Source organism: Coregonus clupeaformis, unplaced genomic scaffold (genome assembly GCF_020615455.1).
Source record: "Coregonus clupeaformis isolate EN_2021a unplaced genomic scaffold, ASM2061545v1 scaf0987, whole genome shotgun sequence".
Taxonomy (NCBI): Eukaryota; Metazoa; Chordata; class Actinopteri; order Salmoniformes; family Salmonidae; genus Coregonus; species Coregonus clupeaformis.
Genome location: NW_025534441.1, coordinates 117,009 through 131,091, shown reverse-complemented (window position 1 = coordinate 131,091; position 14,083 = coordinate 117,009). Strand labels below are relative to the sequence as shown.

General features: G+C 44.5%; 2 pseudogenes; both read right to left on the bottom strand.

Moving 5' to 3' along the window:
* Positions 1 to 374: 374 nt before the first annotated feature.
* LOC121547785 lies at positions 375 to 7,751 on the bottom strand (annotated as a pseudogene).
* Positions 7,752 to 8,043: 292 nt separating this feature from the next.
* Positions 8,044 to 12,041, bottom strand: LOC121547787 (annotated as a pseudogene).
* Between the last annotated feature and the right edge of the window lie 2,042 nt (positions 12,042 to 14,083).

The window sequence follows — 14,083 nt, the reverse complement described above, 5'->3', positions numbered from 1 at the left end:
ATCACATTAGGGCTTCACAAACACAAAGTCCCACAGATGGACTCTAGTCTGTACACACAATAGAGCAAACAGAGAACCCACCTATCCGTGTGTGCTCGGTACTTACACCAGCAGTGATTCAAGTCACTGGTGACCTTTGAACCCTGCCGTTTTTCTGATGCGATCGATTCAGTTTGTACTTTAAAAAAACTGGAACAGTAGGAAAATGTCTGCCTAATGGCAGTCCTGACTCAACTTTATAGTGTGTGATGTAGTTTCATGTTGGTATGTGATGAATGGACATTCAAACAAAACATGTTTGTTTTTTTAGCATAAGTTACTTGGTCTCTGAGACATTTTGTGAAAAACAATGAAAAAACAACAAAACACACAAGTTTCTTGCCCATAATTCCTCAAGCCTCTTTATTGATTGGTTCTCCTCTCTCCTCTGTCTCCATCAAACCCACATCATTGAGTGCATTTGACCCGCCCCCCTCGTCTTCCTCCTCCCCCCCTCCTTGGGGAGAAACGTCCCCATGACTGCCCGGATCCAGTCGATGTACTTGGACACCTGCGTGTAGATGCCGTACTTGCCCTCACGGGCGCACCCCTCGCCCCAGCTCACCACGCCCGTGACGAACCAGGTGTCCCCATAACGGGTGACGTGGGGTCCGCCTCTGTCCCCCTGGCACGCGTCCTTCTTCTCCTTATCGTAGCCGGCGCAGAACATGTGGTTGGAGATACGTAGGGCACGGTCAGACGCAGTAGGATGGTGGACGGCTGTTTGGCCTCCCCCACACGACCGAACCCACTCACCAGGCCGTATGACTGTTTCATCAACACCTTGTATTGATAAGTAGACAGGACACCATTATGTTAGGTTCAGGAACATCTTTACTAAAATATGAAACATAGACAGATTAATTATATACTGTATGTTTATATGCATCATTGGATAAAACTGGATATGTTACACAGAGCATTATTGGTAGTACATCATGCTACAGACCTTCTCGGCAAAGTCGCGTTCAGGCAGGCAGGCGGGGAGGATGAACTCGGTGAACTTGATAGGGTCCTTCAGCATGATGAGGGAGATGTCGTTGTGATAGGTGGTGGAGATGTAGGCCTTGTGGATGAACACCTGTTCCACCTGGTGTATGGCCTCCCGTCCATCCTTCACCTCCGTATCAAACTCTCCTGCAGACGGACGGACCGATGGGGAGGTTTGATTTCAATCAATTGAATTCAATTAACTTGATAGGCTGCTACAACTTAGGCTATGTGTGTGTGGTATGGTTATTGACTGTTCTTATTTCACCCCATAAACAACTATGCTGTACACAGCAATTTACAATGCATTCAGACCCCTTCACTTTTTCTACATTTTGTTTTGTTACAGCCTTATTCTAAAATTGATTAAATAAAATTCTTTTTTTTCAGCAAACTACACACAATACCCAGTTTTTAGACATTTTTGCAAATGTTTTTAGACATTTTTGCAAATGTATTAAAAATAAAAAACACAAATACCTTATTTACATACAGTCAAAAGACACACCTAGTCATTCCAGGGTTTTTCTTTAGTTGTACTATTTTCTACATTGTAGAATAATAGTGAAGACATCAAAACTATGAAATAACACATATGGAATCATGTAGTAACCAAAAAAGTGTTCAACAAATCAAAATATATTTTATATTTGAGATTCTTCAAAGTAGACACCCTTTGCCTTTATGAACGCCCAGCCAAACTGAGCAATCGGGGGAGAAGGGCCTTGGTCAGGGAGGTGACCAAGAACCCGATGGTCACTCTGACAGAGCTCCAGAGTTCCTCTGTGGAGATAGGAGAAACTTCCAGAAGGACAACCATCTCTGCAGCACTCCACCAATCAGGCCTTTATGGTAGAGTGACCAGATGGAAGCCACTCCTCAGTAAAAGACACATGACAGCCTGCTTGGAGTTTGCCAAAAGCCACCTAAAGACTCTTAAACCATGAGAAACAAGATTCTGTGGTTTGATGAAACCAAGATTGAACTCTTCGGCCTGAATGCCAAGTGTCACGTCTGGAGGAAACCTGGCACCATCCCTACGGTGAAGCATTGTGGTGACAGCATCATGCTGTGGGGATGTTTTTCAGCGGCAGACACTGGGAGACTAGTCAGGATCGAGGGAAAGATGAACGGAGCGAATTACAGAGAGATCCTTGATGAAAACCTGCTCCAGAGCACTCAGGACCTCAGACTGGGGTGAAGGTTCACCTTCTAACAGGACAACGACCCTAAGCACACAGCCAAGACAATGCAGGAGTGGCTTTGGGACAAGTCTCTGAATGTCCTTGAGTGGCCCAGCTAGAGGCCGGACTTGAACCTGATCTAACATCTCTGGAGTGACCTGAAAATAGCTGTGCAGTGACGCTCCCCATCCAACCTGACAGAGCTTGAGAGGATCTGCAGAGAAGAATGGGAGAAACTCCCCAAATACAGGGGTGCCAAGCTTGTAGCGTCATACCCAAGAAAAATCGAGGCTGTAATCGCTGCCAAAGGTGCTTCAACAAAGGACTGAGTAAATGGTCTGAATACTTATGTAAATGTGATATTTCATTTTTGTTTAATTTTTTTTTTTTGGGGGAATCTAAAAACCTGTTTTCTGCTTTGTCATGATGGGGTATTGTGTGTAGATTGATGAGGGGGGAAAAACAACGTAATCAATTTTAGAATAATGCTGTAACGTAACAAAATGTGGAAAAGGTCAAGGGGTCTGAATACTTTCCGAATGCATTCCTAGATGTAGAGACCACAGTTAAAGGTGTTTGGTTAACGGTACCTACCGAGGACAACGTAAAAGGACCGTGTCTGGTTCATGCAATGTGCTGCAGTTAAGATGAAGTACTTATTCAGGATTGTTCCTCCACAGAAGCCCCTGTCCTCGTGGTTTACCAGGAAAGCCTGTTGAGAGAGAGAGAGGGAGAGAATAGAGAGAAAGAATGAAAGAGAGAGAGATATATATATAGAGAGAAAGATAGAGGGAGCGAGAGAAAGAAAGAAAGAAAGAAAGAAAGAAAGAAAGAAAGAAAGAAAGAAAGAAAGAAAGAAAGAAAGAAAGAAAGAAAGAAAGAAAGAAAGAAAGAATGAAAGAGAGAGAAAGAGAGAGAGAGAGGGAGAGAGAAAGAAAGAGAGAGTTGCAGAAACGAACAACCCTGAATGCTATTTAGAGGGAACCCCACTAGAGGTGTATCTACTCTACTATACCTGCCAGGGACATTCTCCTGGGGGACACTGCTCCCCATTGACAATACGGGTTTCGCCTCTCGCCTCGGCAAAGATTGGCTTCTCCTTCACCATAACTTCATCCTCATATACAAATTGGATTTCACTCTGTTGGGTTACATTCAAGGCCGTTTCCCTGATAGGGTCCTCCATCATGTTGGTCTTTTCAGTGGTGTTGGTGGCAGTGGTGTTAGGCTGGTAGATGAAGATGGTGCGGGTCTTCTTGGATACCACGAAGCCACACTTAAAGGCCTCTTCAATGACAAAAGGACAACAATGTTATTAGGTACTAACTAAGCCCAACCTACAACCTACTAATGGAGATCAACGATGCTGCAGCTTCTCTACCCCCATAGATAATTTGTATATGTCCCTCTCTCTGTTGTTCTGTCTGTCTCTCTCCCTCTCTCTGTCTCTCTGTCGTTATGTCTGTCTGTTTCTCTCTGTTTCTGTCTCTCGCTGTCTCTATCTCTCTCTGTCTCTGTCTCTGTCATTCTGTCTGTCTGTTTCTCTGTTGTTCTGTCTGTCTCTCTCCCTCTCTCTGTCTCTCTGTCGTTATGTCTGTCTGTTTCTCTCTGTCTCTCTCTGTGTCATTCTGTCTGTCTGTCTGTTGTTCTGTCTGTCTCTCTCCCTCTCTCTGTCTCTCTGTCGTTATGTCTGTCTGTTTCTCTCTGTCTCTCTCTGTCTATCTCTCTCTGTCTCTGTCTCTGTCATTCTGTCTGTCTGTCTGTCTGTCTTTTGTTCTGTCTCTCTCTCTCTCTATTTCTCTCCATCTCTCCCTCCTCTCACCGTTGGAAAGGCAGGACTTGTCGTCTGTGTCCAGATAGTAGCCATCGGCACAGGAGCATTGCACACTGTCCTTCTTCACGTGGCAGAAGTGATCACAGTCTCCATTGTTATTCTCACACATCTCAGGAAGGTCTGCAGAACAGCATCACATCAAGGATACAGATTAGACAAACTAGAGTCATGATTAGGGCCAGGTGTTGTTCCTGACTACGGAGTGACCTGGAGTCGGGATATTTCTAGCGTCTGTGTTGGAGTCGGGAATGAGATTGTTCATCAAAGTTGAAGAGGAAAGGGAGAAGAAGACAGAGACGTACCAATCTCACAGCTGTACCCCTGGAATCCAGCGAGACAGAAGCAGGTGTACGTCCCAATCCCATCCTTGCAGACCCCGTTGTGGACACATGGCTTAGACTCACAGGCATCTCCATCTACAGTGAGGGAGAAAAGTATTTGATCCCCTGCTGATTTTGTATGTTTGCCCACTGACAAAGACATGATCAGTCTATAATTTTAATGGTAGGTTTATTTGAACAGTGAGAGACAATATATACAAAATAAGTATTTGACCCCTCTGCAAAACATGACTTAGTACTTGGTGGCAAAACCCTTGTTGGCAATCACAGAGGTCAGAGGTTTCTTGTAGTTGGCCACCAGGTTTGCACACATCTCAGGAGGGATTTTGTCCCACTCCTCTTTGCAGATCTTCTCCAAGTCATTAAGGTTTTGAGGCTGACGTTTGGCAACTTGAACCTTCAGCTCCCTCCACAGATTTTCTATGGGATTAAGGTCTGGAGACTGGCTAGGCCACTCCAGGACCTTAATGTGCTTCTTCTTGAGCCGCTCCTTTGTTGCCTTGGCTGTGTATTTTGGGTCAATTGTCATGCTGGAATATCCATCCACGACCCATTTTCAATGCCCTGGCTGAGGGAAGGAGGTTCTCACCGAAGATTTGATGGTACATGGCCCCTCTCCATCGTCCCTTTGATGCGGTGAAGTTGTCCTGTCCCCTTAGCAGAAAAACACCCCCAAAGCATAATGTTTCCACCTCCATGTTTGACGGTGGGGATGGTGTTCTTGGGGTCATAGGCAGCATTCCTCCTCCTCCAAACACGGCGAGTTGAGTTGATGCCAAAGAGCTCCATTTTGGTCTCATCTGACCACAACACTTTCACCCAGTTCTCCTCTGAATCATTCAGATGTTCATTGGCAAACTTCAGACGGGCCTGTATATGTGCTTTCTTGAGCAGGGGGACCTTGCGGGCGCTGCAGGATTTCAGTCCTTCACGGCGTAGTGTGTTACCAATTGTTTTCTTGGTGACTATGGTCCCAGCTGCCTTGAGATCATTGACAAGATCCTCCCGTGTAGTTCTGGGCTGATTCCTCACCGTTCTCATGATCATTGCAACTCCACGAGGTGAGATCTTGCATGGAGTCCCAGGCCGAGGGAGATTGACAGTTCTTTTGTGTTTCTTCCATTTGCAAATAATCGCACCAACTGTTGTCACCTTCTCACCAAGCTGCTTAGCGATGGTCTTGTAGCCCATTCCAGCCTTGTGTAGGTCTACAATCTTGTCCCTGACATCCTTGGAGAGCTCTTTGGTCTTGGCCATTTTTGGAGTTTTGGAGTTTGGAATCTGATTGATTGATTGCTTCTGTGGACAGGTGTCTTTTATACAGGTAACAAGCTGAGATTAGGAGCACTCCCTTTAAGAGTGTGCTCCTAATCTCAGCTCGTTACCTGTATAAAAGACACCTGGGAGCCAGAAATATTTCTGATAGAGAGGGGGTCAAATACTTATTTCCCTCATTAAAATGCAAATAAATGTATAACATTTTTGACATGCGTTTTTCTGGATTTTTTGTTTTGTTATTCTGTCTCTCATTGTTCAAATAAACCTACCATTAAAATGATAGACAGATCATTTCTTTGTCAGTGGGCAAACGTACAAAATCAGCAGGGGATCAAATACTTTTTTCCCTCACTGTATGAAACACAGTTTATTTCTTGCCATGGACCTACCAGCACAGCAACACCAAACACACTGCAAACAATCAATTCATGAATTGAAAATGGCCCATTATTTTGGTGTGTGGTCGTGAGTCCTTCACTTCCTGAACTGACTAGATTGACGTCAATCTGACCCCAACCTGACTCCAACCCAGCGCTAATCAGCAAACCCCATGTGATCCCAACCCCAGCCTCTTGCGCCAACCCTTAGCCTCAACAGACTCCTGGGCCTTACCGTAATATTTGTTCCAGAATTCAGTCTGAGGGAAAGAGGTAAAAAGAAACACAACCGTCACAAATTCAAACCAGAAAGGTCATGATTCCAAACACACAGGAATTTCGGGTTGGAATCATGAGCGTGTAAAGGTGGTGTGAATGAGTGCAAAGTGAGTGAGTGACTAAACAGGAATGTGATTTATGTGAATGTGACGCGAACAGACATGTAAGTGTTTCTGGTTTAAAGAGAGATAGATAGAGAGAAACCAAGATGGAGAAAGGGAATTTACAGTCAGTTTGTCATCCTCAAAGATCTCCCTAGCCTCCTCTCTGTCACAGGGTTCCTCGTTACACTCTCTCTCCATGTCTCCCTGCCGCCACTCCTCAAATGGGCTGTTGGCCCGCCGCCGCCGGTTCAGAATCTGGCTAGCATCGTCACTGTTCAGGAAGACTGGGGACACAGGGAAAAATCATCATCAGTGGCAGCAGGACGTTGTTGTGATCATCATCATCATCATCATCATCATCATCATCATCATCATCATCATCACCATCATCATCACCATCATCATCACCACCATCACATCATCATCACCATCATCACCATTATCATCATCATCAGCACCATCATCATCACCATTATCATTATCACCATCATCATCATCATCATCACTATCATCATCACCACTGCCATCATCATCACCATCATCATCATCATCATCACCATCACTATCATCATTATCATCATCACTATCATCATCATCATCACTATCATCATCACCATCATCATTATCATCATCACCATCATCATCTTTCTCACCTTGATCATCAATTAGGCTGTTGTCATCTTAACATGCTTGTCTTGCACACAGTCATCACAATCATCAAAGCAAGCAGAGATACAGACACCATAACATCCCAGTCACTTGCCCTCACCCGTACTCACACACTGACCCCAATCACTGACACTGACTAAACCCCAGAGTTTCCCTCACTTTCTCTCTACATAACCATTTGTCAACCGTTTGATATGGTGGGGTGTTTGAACGTACCCTCGGAGGCCACGCCGTGCAGCAGCAGGAGAAAGAAACAGGTCTGGGAGAGCCAAAACATGGCCGAATCTCTGGGTGAGGCGCCTTTCTACTCCTGGCTGCTCTGTGGAGCACAACTCTGGAGAGAGCAGGCGGAGAGGGAGGGCAATGACCTGAGAAACAGGGAGAGAACATGCTGAAGGGAGAGGGAGAGGGGGGAATGTGTGTGTGTGGGGGGGAAGAGGGAGAGAAAGCGGGAGGACATTGGAGAGGGTAAAAAAATAGGGATGTTTGAGAGAGAAAGGGTGGCGAGAGAAGGGGAGAGAGAGAGAAAGAGAAAGGGAGAACTCACTTCAAATCCAGTCTTCGCCACTCAGAGACGCAAGGCCGTGTCTACTCCACCATTTTGCTCTGCACTCTTCAGCATGACAAACAGCCCTTATTTGAGCCAATCAGAACAGCTCTCAGGAAGGGGCAGAAAGTCCCCAGTGATCATGTGATCAGTGTTCTGAGGTCCAAATCACTGAGCAAATATTGACACTAAAGGATCTGTGACATCTATTCCAATGGTCAACACTGCTGTGTTGTGGTGAGAGCCTTAAATGGCAAATCTAAAGAAATGCGTATGATTCAGTTAATATGCATTTCAGAGAAAAAACAACCATGTAGATAAGCTATTGCTGAAGTGTGGCTATGGATACATTTGGACTTTTCATTCATTCACACACACAAGCAACACAAATGAGCCAATTATTTAGTTTGTCAGCAAGTAATATTTATTCTTCAGATATCAGAGAGGAATCTTTGGAAGTAAATGTACGTCTTGGGAAGCAAACATTCTGTATGGCATCAGGTCAAACATACTGTATGGCATCAGGTCAAACATTCTGTATGGCATCAGGTCAAACATACTGTATGGCATCATGTCAAACATTCTGTATGGCATCAGGTCAAACATTCTGTATGGCATCAGGTCAAACATACTGTATGGCATCAGGTCAAATATACTGTATGGCATCAGGTCAAACATACTGTATGGCATCAGGTCAAACATACTGTATGGCATCAGGTCAAACATACTATATGGCATCAGGTCAAACATTCTGTATGGCATCAGGTCAAACATTCTGTATGGTATCAGGTCAAACATTCTGTATGGCATCAGGTCAAACATACCGTATGGCATCAGGTCAAACATTCTGTATGGCATCAGGTCAAACATTCTGTATGGCATCAGGTCAAACATTCTGTATGGCATCAGGTCAAACATTCTGTATGGCATCAGGTCAAACATTCTGTATGGCATCAGGTCATCTGAATCACCACTTGAGTCATGAAACTTACACTTTACATTAAGAGTCAAATGAAAAGAATAGCAGAGTGAAAAGATGTCTGTTTACAAAGCGATGAAACAGGACGATATGCTACACCAGTAGCATGATATACTGTAGCTTCCATCTAATATTAAAATCTTTATTGATGTGATGTGACAACACCTAGCATTAGAATCACTGTAGTGACGTTTGGTGTTGTGTGGTGACTGGTGACAAATCTAATGGGAGTTAGCCATATTCGCTACTCATATTCAATGGGAGGTGGTGGCACTAACTTCTCCGTAGCCTGCTGAATCTGAACCTCATCTAATGCCATCTCTAGCAGGAATGGCATCACCGGGGCACTGACTGAAGGCACCGGGGCACTGACTGGAGGAGCATTCATCACCTCCTCAGCCCAGTCCAGGTAGTTGGCTACGTTAGTGTAGACGCCATAGTAACCCTGTTTGGGGCAGCCCTTCCCCCAGGCCACCACGCCCATCAGGAAGTGGGTGGCCCCATAGTTAGTGACCAGGGGGCTCCCATCGTACCCCCTACAGGCCTCCTGGTTCCCCACCAAGTAGCCGGCACACAGCATGTTCTGGGTGAAGTTGAAGCCGCTCTTGAGGGTGCACTCGGAGTTGGGCAGGATGGGTGTGGCTAGCCTGCGGAGGAAGGGCGAGGAGGGGGCTGGCTTGGTGCCGGGTTGGGGATCGTTGCCCCCGTTTGTGTGCCTCCCCCAGCCGCTGAGGGTGTGGAAGCGGACGGCCGCAAGCTCACTCTTGGCGAAGTGTTGCTGAGGCAGGCAGACGGGTACAGCGTTAGGGCCCAGAGTTACAGGCTCGCTCAGACGCAGCAGGGCGATGTCACTGTCACCTGTTGCCGGGTCGTACAGGTTGTAGGGTATGGCTCTGGCAACGGGGATCCTCTGCTCGGTGCCCTCGTCTAACTCAATGTTGTGTTCCCCTGGAAACAGTGTTGTTCATTAGGGCAATGTTTTCTTATGTGACATAGGGACACAAACAATGCACAATGTCCTCACTATATGTTTCTACAAACTCTATGAAAGGCACACACCCACACCCACACCCACACCGTAACCTATCTGCGACCACCATTAGGTCCTTGTTGTCTCTATCCAGGACACAGTGGGCAGCAGTGATGACCCAGTCAGGATGAACTATGACCCCACCACACAGACTAGAGCCTTTATGCTTCAACAGGACCTGCAACCACCAGTCCCATCACAAAGACAAATTGGCCACTCTTATCCATCACATCTCATTGCACATAAACCAAAATAATACTGTGGAATTATATAATGCCTTATGGATGAGGTGGTAATAGATACTAACCAAGTTAATATTACACCCTTTGACTTGCATTCAAGGACAGTGGTTGTATGGGAATGACTGTAGTTAAGTTACTGTATCATAATGCCCTGTGTGGCTCAGTTGGTAGAGCAAGGCGCCAGGGTTGTGGGATCGATTTCCATGGGGGACAAGCACAAGCAATGCACTCACTACTCTAAGTCACTCTGGATAAGAGTGTCTGCTAAATGACTAGAAGGGTAGTATTGGCTAATCAAATGTGAATGAGGTGGATGGAGCCGTTGTGCTCCACAGCCAGGTGTTGATGCGTTACCTGCCATGGACAGGCTCCTTTCGGACAGTGGTTCCCACCGAATATCATGGCTTGTGCCTGGCCCATCTGAGCGTCCGAGCTTGGGATTTTACCACACGGATACTGAACTGATAATGGACAGACAGACATGTGAGCTGCTGTTTCTAAGTCTATTCATACATTAACATCATACACATGTTGGCTCCTTTTGGTATTGTAAATATTACAGTGTGTTTGTAAGAAACAGGGATTTCCAGTCTTTAACAAAACACCTGGGCTCATCTACGGTCAGTTACAGTTAGTACCTTGGGCGACACAATTTGTTCCATTCTCTCCCAGGGCGTAACCAGGAGCACAGGAACACTTGCGTCTTGGCCCAGAATCGTCACAGAAGTGCTCGCACTCCCCCGTTAAGGTAGAGGCATTTCAGGGTGGCCTCAAATACTATGTTGGGAGATAGGGGAAAGGCAAGTAGGATAAGCAGAATGGGGTCAACGTATAATATCAGCTCACTAGCAAATGTGGGCAACACTTCACATTACAGTGCTCTTATTGCTGTGTAATTACAATCATCTATTGGTATAAAACTATTGTGAAAACCAGTGTTTTTTTATCCTGGTCCTGGGAACCCAAAGGGGTACACATTTTGGTCTTCGCCCTAGCACTGCACACCTGATTCCACTAATCAACTCATCATCTAACATTTGATTAGTGGAATCAGGTGTGCAGTGCTAGGGCAAAAAACGAAATGTGCACCCCTTTGGGTCCCCAGGACCTAGATTAAAAAACACTGGCGTAACCTATTAGTATAAAAATGGCAGCTAGGAATTCTCTTCCTACCTGTCTGACAGTATTTTCCTTCATAGCCTTCAGGACACTGACATGAGTAAGAGTTGTCCATGTTAACACAAGTTCCGTTGTTTTTGCATGGGTTGACCAGGCAGGGGTCACGACCTTAGAGCGATCGATAGGGTAAAGGTTATGACATTTGCTATTTGACATGCTGGACATATCTTGTGCAAATAAATTAGGAATGTGATAACAGACATGGTAGCACCATATTGGATTTTAAACAACAATAACATTAGCATTTTATGAAAATGACTGAAAGCCCATTTGAAAGCAATACTCTATCATATCTTGTAGGCTGGTTGGAACTATTTGTGTACAGTCCACATGCAAAAATCCGACTTACCAGTGTATGTCAACCAAAAACTTTTCTATGGAAACAAACATACAAACATACATTGTCAGTTTTAAGAGTTATCTCTGGAATTCTCACATGTTCCTATGTATTGCTAAAGATTTCATTAAGTGTAATTAAAATAGTCCTTCAATCAGAGTAATTGCAAATATTTTCCCAACTGAAATTACTACAAAATTGCACCGTTCGGCCGTCGTCCTCGAAAACTTCCCGAGCCTCTTCATAGTCACAAATTTCCTCGACACACTCACGCTCGAGGTTGCCCTGTTTCATCTCCTCGAAGTAGCCGCTGTTGGCGCGCCTGGATCTGTCAAGCACCACGTGCGCATCATCCCTCTCCAAGAAGACTTCAGCATTAAATTGACAAGCCATAAAAAGAAAGAAAACTGAAATTTGGCATCTCTTCATCTTAAAAAAAATGACTTTCTAATTTAACTAACTGTAATGCTAGATTCAAAAGATATGTTTGTGAAACAAACTTACCAGCGGCAGAAATGACAGTTGAAATGGACCAAAGTCCGCAAAATGTTTTCAGCAGCATCGTGTCGGACATGAATCACCCAAAACTGAAGAGATTTGAGGTACATTGCCAGCTTTTAAACGTTGCCTGCTCATATGACTCCCATTCACTCCAACATCTCACTACCACTGCTCTAGAAACAGTTGCCACAGCTGGGTGATGGTGACCGGAGCTGAACCAGAGGATTAGGCCTATGTCTTATACTACATGGCCAAAAGGATGTGGACGCACCTTCAAATTAGTGGATTCGGCTATTTCAGCCACACCAGTTGCTGACAGGTGTATAAAATCGAGCACACAGCCATGCAATCTCCATAGACAAAAACATTGGCAGTAGAATGGCCCATTCTGAAGAGCTCAGTGATTTATAAGGTGGCACCATCATAGGATGCCACCTTTCCAACAAGTCAGTTCTTCAAATTTCTGCTCTGCTAGAGCTGACCTGGTCAACTGTAAGTGCTGTTATTGTGTAGTGGAAACTTCTAGGAGCAAAAACGGCTCAGCCGGCAGGTGGCAGGCCACACAAGCTCACAGAACATAACCACGAGTGCTGAAGCGCATAGCACTTAAACATTTTCTGTCCTCGGCTGCAACACTCGCTACCGAGTTCCAAACGGACTCTGGAAGCAACATCAGCACAATAACTGTTAGTCGGGAGCTTCATGAAATGGGCGAGCAGACGCACAAAAGCCTAAGATCACCATGCACAATGCCAACCGTCGGCTGGAGTGATGTAAAGCTTGCCGCCATTGAACTCTGGAGCAGTGGAAATGCGTTCTCTGGAGTGATGAATCACGCTTCACCATCTGGCAGTCCGATGGACGAATCTGGGTTTGGCAGATGCCAGGAGAACGCTACCTGCCCCAATGCATAGTGCCACCTGTAAAGTTAGGTGCCAACTGTAAAGTTTGGTGGAGGAGGAATAATGGTATGGGGCTGTTTTTCATGGTTCGGAATAGGCCCCTTAGTTCCAGTGAAGGGAAATCTTAACGCTACAACATACATTGACATTCTAGACAATTCTGTGCTTCCAACTTTGTGGCAATAGTTTTTGAATGAGATGTTTGACGAGCAGCTGTCCAAATACTTTTGGCCATGCAGTTTATCTGTTTGAACCCTATATTTACCTGTTATAATGCATTTCACTATACTTTGCAATATCATAATCGTTCACATTTTAAGTGGAACTCTGAACGTCTCAGTCTCATTCATTAGAACTGAACAAACAGTGTATGTGATTTCATGATATGCATCATTGAATGATGTAGCTATGGCCTATCGCTTGTTTGGAGGGTCCAAAAGTACCTCCAGTGTAAATAGACCAACTGATGCACAACAGGAGAAAGTAGCTAGGCTACAAAGGATTCAACCAACTTTATAGAATTGCTTGCTTGCTTCAATGCCTGTCCTAGTCCATGGGCCAGCGGAAAAAAAAATCCACTTTGGGGTGGCAAAGGTTTGATAGTATTAAATTGTTCCCCACAAGCCCCTGATCAAATTAATATATGATAGCCTCTCTCCCAAAAAGTAGCTTTCTATGTTTTCCACACCTTTAGATATCTTGTTGTATGGGAGTTTAAGCAATAGAATGTTCGCAGGCTGATAAAGGAATGTTGAGACAAGTTGGAATGTTCACATGGTCATTGAAAATGACTATATGAAACAATAATGGAACATTCTATTGAGTGGATCTCATCTTAAAAACCACGGGATTTGGTTAATGTTTGCCATTTGATCTAATAATTTACCTAGACTGGCTCATCATTGAAACAACAATGTTACAAATAGCAGATCTACATATTTGTTTTAGGGAAATTGGTCAAACTGGGAGTCCAAGAGATCTATGTCCAAGAGATCTAAATCTGGTAGCATATTGGTTTTATTGTTGCCACCTGTAATAGTCTGTTGTATAGCAATACTCAGCATGCTAAAATTAAAGGTGTGATCTGCCATTTGTTGAGTTGTTCCAGCAAGTTAACATGAAGATTTAGGTAAACACAAATTATCTCAAAAAATTAACATTTGTGATTATAATCTCTTCTGTCACTGACCATCATGATTTTGAAATTATGCTCTCTAACCTTACAAGTTATTTCATGAAATATGTTACCTAATCATTTTGTAGCCATTAGT